Source organism: Bactrocera latifrons, unplaced genomic scaffold, assembly GCF_001853355.1.
Source record: "Bactrocera latifrons isolate USDA-ARS-PBARC rearing strain unplaced genomic scaffold, ASM185335v1 scaffold_664, whole genome shotgun sequence".
Classification (NCBI taxonomy): domain Eukaryota; kingdom Metazoa; phylum Arthropoda; class Insecta; order Diptera; family Tephritidae; genus Bactrocera; species Bactrocera latifrons.
This window is the reverse complement of record NW_017537339.1, coordinates 86,512-92,765: the sequence shown is the minus strand read 5'-3', so window position 1 is coordinate 92,765 and position 6,254 is coordinate 86,512.

Genomic DNA, 6,254 nt, shown 5'->3' with positions numbered 1-6,254 from the left:
TGAAAGGAGAAGATTGCGAGATATGTGTGATCCATTTCAGATGAGTGACGAATTGTAAGAAATTGAGTTTGAAAGTGATAAATCTTAATTCATTGATTTACTTATTTAGATTAAAAAAAAACTTTAGACTTAATAAGGACGCTTTCAAGTATGTCCTAGATTCTTTTGCGGAAGAAACTCAATAAAGTAGTACAGAGTGAAGAGGAAAAAATGCAAGCAAAGCAAGAGTTTTATGCGAAAGCTAGTTTCCCAGGAGTAATTATGTGTGTTGATGGTACCCACATAAAAATAGTGAAGCCATCTGAAGAGGGGTTTCTATATTACAATGGAAAAGGATTTTATAGCATCAATGCTATGGTGGTGAGAATAATGTTCATCGCATCAGTGCCATAATTCAAAATTCATTAGTTTTATCAATTTAATTTCACTTTTCAGGTGTGCGATAACAGAATTCGTATAAAAAACATTGACGCCAGGTATCCTGGGTGCAATCACGACTCGCATGTWTGGGGCTTAAGCAAACTTAGATCTCATATGGAACTACGATATCGGGAAGGTGAAAGAAACGCGTGGCTGTTAGGTATTTATTTATATACGTTTGTTAAAGTAAGTTTTGAATAGTTATTCGCTTTATTAACAGATGATGCGGGGTATCCATTGCAGCCTTGGACGATTGGGGTATTGAAGAATCGTTTCCGATGCTTGGTGGGTGCTCGAGAACTACATTTCTCACCACACAAAGTCAGTCAAACAATAAACGTTGCCTGTGCCTTCCCCAACATTTGCATTTACTACAAAGTGGAAGATTTGATCGCAAATGAATTTAATTTTGAAAGCCGTCAGGAGGAGGAAGAAGAGCAAAACAGTGACTCCGATTTTACTTCCATAGCAAATCGTATTCGAGACAACACACTCTCTACTTTGTAATAAATTTGAGAAACGAGTACAATAATAAAAACATCTTTATTAAATTCTAAATTGTATGTATATATACTATTCGTATATTAAGAAAATAATTTGCATTCAGTGCATCACAGCTTCTTTCTTAAAGATAATTGAAACAAAAAACTAAAAAAAAAGTTCAGGTACAAAATTTGGGTTATTTACTAAATTAYTTCGAATCTGCTTTATAATTTGGATCTAGCTTTAGCATCCTTAATTTTATTGTGTCGTTTCTGTTCTTGTAGTTGTTCACTGAGGTGTCCGCCATACATTCTAAGGAACGACTCATGCGACGTAAATATGTCACCATTTCTTCCATTTTACTAACTGCAGCTTTGTTAGGGTTTTTGGTATCCTCGTAAAATTCTTTCTGGAGAGCTATTTGTTCTTTGAGTAAGGAAGAAGCGCTCTCCTTATCAGTTCTTTCTCTGCGTTGGCTGCTAAATTTGCTGCATGAATAAATTTCATTTCGATCCTCCGAACATGCGGAAATGTCCATTTCGGATGTTTGAGCAACGTCTTGTACCTGCGCACTATCGCCATAATCCCGCGCACATCTTATTCCACTTGTACAAGTTTCCAACCCCGTTAAAGCTATAACCATCTCCTCAAGTGGGCTTATACGTTGCAAGCGACATTGACCTCCACCTGTGCTCATAATCACCTTTTTATTTGCAGACAGCTTGCGTTTTATATAGCACTTCCAGTCAATCCACACCTGTAACAAAACGTTTGAAGTATTTAAAAAATGTATTTTCAGTAGTACAATACCTTTCTCCATGTACTGGAGTGTTTTGATGATAATGACCAAGTACTTTTACGGCATTTGCAATTTCCTCCCAAAACTCTTTCACTTCTTCCTTTGGTCGCTGTTGGAAGCCCTGCGCAACATCTCTTTTGGTTGCTATTATATCAGCCAATTTTTCATATTGCTCTGGTGTTGTTGTTTTGGACCTACAAATATATCAAAAAACTTAAATAAATCATGTTATGGACTTTAAGGCAGACCGTTAGTTACTTGGTCACTTGGTCAATTTTCAYGATCTGCGAGCTACTAACTGAAACATACTATCAGTCTCTTCTCGCCTTTTCCATCCTCTTGGATTATTAGCCCCACTAGTTACCAAAGCAACCTACTGCAGCTCTCGTCAATTAGCATTCCTCGGTATGTAAACCTAGAGTCGACTGCTAAATGCCAAATCCATGGCTGACGTTTCAAGGATGCTGCATATACATACGAAGCCAATCTGCTAGTGGTATCAAATGTATGCTGCTTACTGCAAAGTCTAGAGTGGCTCCGCTGAAGAACAAGTCTCTTCCGCGTCTCGAGCTCTTGGCAGCACATCTTCTTGCCAAATTATGGTCACAAATTGCGCCAATGTTGAGTCGACAATTTGAAAAATTTACATTTTGGACAGACTCCTTAATCGGTCCACAGTTCCTCCTAGAAGACCCCGCTTTATGGTCAATTAACACTCACTTCCAGCTCTCCCCAAACGGTGAACCATTGCATTAGAGAATAAGAAAACTACTTTCACACTAGCCGTAAATGCGAAAGAGAATACATTATTGAACCTTATTGAAAAATTCTCTTCTCATCAAAAATTGCTTCATGTGGTTGCCTATCTCTTACGGTGGATTAGGCGACCAAAAATGCCTACGGAGGGAAGGAACCTGAAATCTGACGAAGTACACTTGAGTTTTTTGAAAATTGTGCAGGTGATCCAACATTCAGATTTTGCGAATGAAATGCACTGACAAGGATCTGTGAAAAACTGACAGAGGGCACCACGCTACCCGCAAACTTGCATAAACTCAATCAGTTCTTGCATGAGTTCTCGGATATGTCGCTTTCAATCAAATTAATCCCCTTTTAAATGCACCTCTCCCATTCGATACCAAATTTCCATTATTACTAAATAAAAATTCGTACTTCGTTATCAACTATTTACGGTTCCTTCACTTTCGAAATCATCTCGCATGTTCAAAAGCGTTGGTTGGGAACGCATATGGTTTATTAATGCAAGAGAAGCATGCAGTAAAACCCTAAGAAACTGTACACACTGCTTTCATTATAAGCCAAAAGTTGCAAACCCAAATAATGGGAAATTCGCCAGTTGAAAGACTTCGASCACTACGTCCCTTTCTTATATGTGGCGTAGCTTTTTGTGGTCCAATTTATACCACATTAAAAATACGCGGTCGACCACTCGCAAAAACCTATATCGCAGTTTTCATTTGTTGTCCGTCAAAAGCAGTACATTTAGAATAAGTTTCTGACTTATCAACTAATTCCTTTATTCTAGCCCTAAAAAAGTTCATTGGTCGCCGAAGGATGCCACAGACGATATACAGCGACAACGCAACTCAAAGAGACGTTTTTGCATCAGTCTCCGGAATTAATGGCCGAAGTGGAGGCCATCCGGTGATCTCGTAATCGTCCGCGAAAACAACACGCCACCACAGCATTGGGCACTAGGACGAATCGCCGCAACCTACGGAAAGGTACGAGTAGCAGACGTGGCAACCAAGGCAGGCACCATTAAGCACTCTATTCACAAGCTCGCCCTGCTGCCTGTCGAAGTTGAAGGATTATGATCATGTCAACGTGGCGGGGTCGCGTCAAGCGACTTTATAAATCTAAAAATATTTTTTAAATAAATTAAATTTGCCAAATTAATTGAATAATATTTGAGTATATTTATTATAAAATGTTTTATATCATGTAAAATACTTACAATTTTTTTACTATATTAACATAACCATCATCTACTACCTCTATTACGATAAATTATGAGATTGCTGAATTGAATTATTACTACATATACTTACCTCTTTTTATACTCTCGCAACAAAGTTGCTAAGGAGAGTATTACAGTTTTGTTCACATAACGGTTGTTTGTAAGTCCTAAAACTGAAAGAGTCAGATAAAGGGTTATACTCGTATATACGAAAGTGATCAGGGTGACGAGTAAAAAGTGCGTTAACCAACTAGCAAAAAATGCCATAAACACTAAATTTTACGGAAGAAGTGGCAGAAAGAAGCTGCACCCAGGTTTTTTTTTTAAATTGAAAATGTTCGTGGCGTCCCCCACTTATGGACCAAAAGCCATATCTCAGGAACTACTCGCCCGTTTTCAATGAAGTTGTGTATGGTATTTTCTTAATACCCTGATGACATTTACAAAATATGTGAGAAATCGGTTCACAATCACGMATTCTTCCAATATAACGCTATTTTGAATTCCATCTGATGCCTTCTCTGTATAATATACACATTAGGAACCAATGATGATAGCGGAATAAAACTTTACACAAATACGGTATTTAAGCTGAGGTATCCCTTGTGGAAAACTTGTCGTGATCGGACTATAACTTTTCAAGGTCCCTGATATCGAACACGAAGAACTCAGTGCCTAACCTAGCCTAACCTAATTTTTCACCGAAAATATCGGTGCATCTCTCAAATATTTTCATGTAATTTAGAGGGCATAATTTTTTTACTCTCGCAATAAAGTTGCTAATAACGGTATATATCGTCAGATATATGGTTACATATACCAAAGTGATCAGTGTGAGGCGAGGATTGATCCGGATGTCTGTCTATCCGTCCGTGCAAGCTGTAACTTGAGTAAAAATTGAGATACCTTGATGAAACTTGTCATGCGAGAGTATAAAATGTTCGGTGACACGCGAACTTAGGACTTCCTTACTTGTTTAAGCACGATTTTTGTATCATTATTGGCGAATGCCATCCTGCGGGGCCGAAAGTTTTATGAGCTTTTAATATATCGACTGTATGAAGTAACTCTGACTTTGGTTTTTATACCGATTTGTGGAGTATTGGAAAATTCTGGCTCTAGTGGTAGTCGTGCGACGTACCGGTCATTATTTGATCGAGTAGTTGTGGCTTTGGAGAAGTCTTCACAATACTGATCTTCTAGAGCTTTGTTTGTTATAGGGAGAAGTTCCTTGACTTTTGAAATTTCCTTAATTGTGAATTAAGGCACTTGTTTGTATTATAGTCAACTTGAGTTGGTATGGTGGTAACTAGTTTTGAAACTGGTCCACTTTGTGTTTCGATGTGCAGCGTTTGAGCGTTTTGTGCCTTTGAGCAACATGGTGTCACTTGGGAATTTTTAGAATTTTGCTTTTCAGGATTTGCTTTTGCAAACCCGTGGTTGTTTGTGTATAAGCGCTTCTTTGGGGTGAGATGTGATATCTGCTATAATGAAGCATTGAATTGTGTCTTTTGTGACAATATAAGCAGTTACATTTGCTTTTGCAATTATTAAGATTGTGTGAGTGGGACAAGCAGTTTGTATAGAGTCTTTTTGCGCTGATAAAGTTGTTCCTTTCATTTATATTTAATTTTTTAAACTTCTCGCAAGTTTTAAGCTTATGCCCTCTTGTGCATAGTTTGCATGACGTATGTTTTCCTTGTTCAGATGTGAACGCTTGTTTTTTTAGAAATTCTGTTTGATTTGGTTTTGCTTCTAGCTGGGGGTCTATTTAAGCTTCTATTTTGGTCGTGTTTAATGCTCTTAGTTCTGATTATATTTTCTTTTAACCTTTCCGTAATTTCATATTGGGTGGTGAGAAAGTCTTTCATTTGTTGCCACGTTGGGCACTTTTTTCGTGATGAGAGCGATTGCTCCCATTGAATTAACGACTTTTCTGGTAATGCGGCGGTGCGAATGTTCACCAGAATTGGGTCCCAGCTGTCTGTGGGAATATTTTACGCTGACAGAATCGACAAACAATTAGAAACAGTGGATTGTAGAGTTACAAATTCTTCACTTCTTTCTTTCTTAATTTTAGGCAAGTTTAATAGTGTCGTTACTTGCTTATCGACCAGTATTCTTTCGTTTTCATATCTAGCTTTTAGAGCTTCCCAAGCCAAATTGAAATTATCGTCATTTAATGCGAACTGTTTATTTCGCATCATGAGCCGCTTGGAGGCGAGTCCAAAAATTTTTCAGATTTTGACTTTTTAATTTCTAACAACGATTCCAAGTTTTCGTGAATCGGTGAAGAGGCAAATCTAGTGCAGTATCTTGTTAAACTGCCACTTTCTGAAATGAATTTAGCAACTTGTTTTGAGCGTGTAGCTCCTGCAGGTGAATTTTGATTAGTGTCGTTATTAACCATTTCTACCAAATACTATTATTTATTCATTTTTATACTCTCGCAACAAAGTTGCTAAAGAGAGTATTACAGTTTTGTTCACATAACGGTTGTTTGTAAGTCCTAAAACTAAAAGAGTCAGATATAGGGTTATATATACCAAAGTGATCATGGTGATCTGGTCT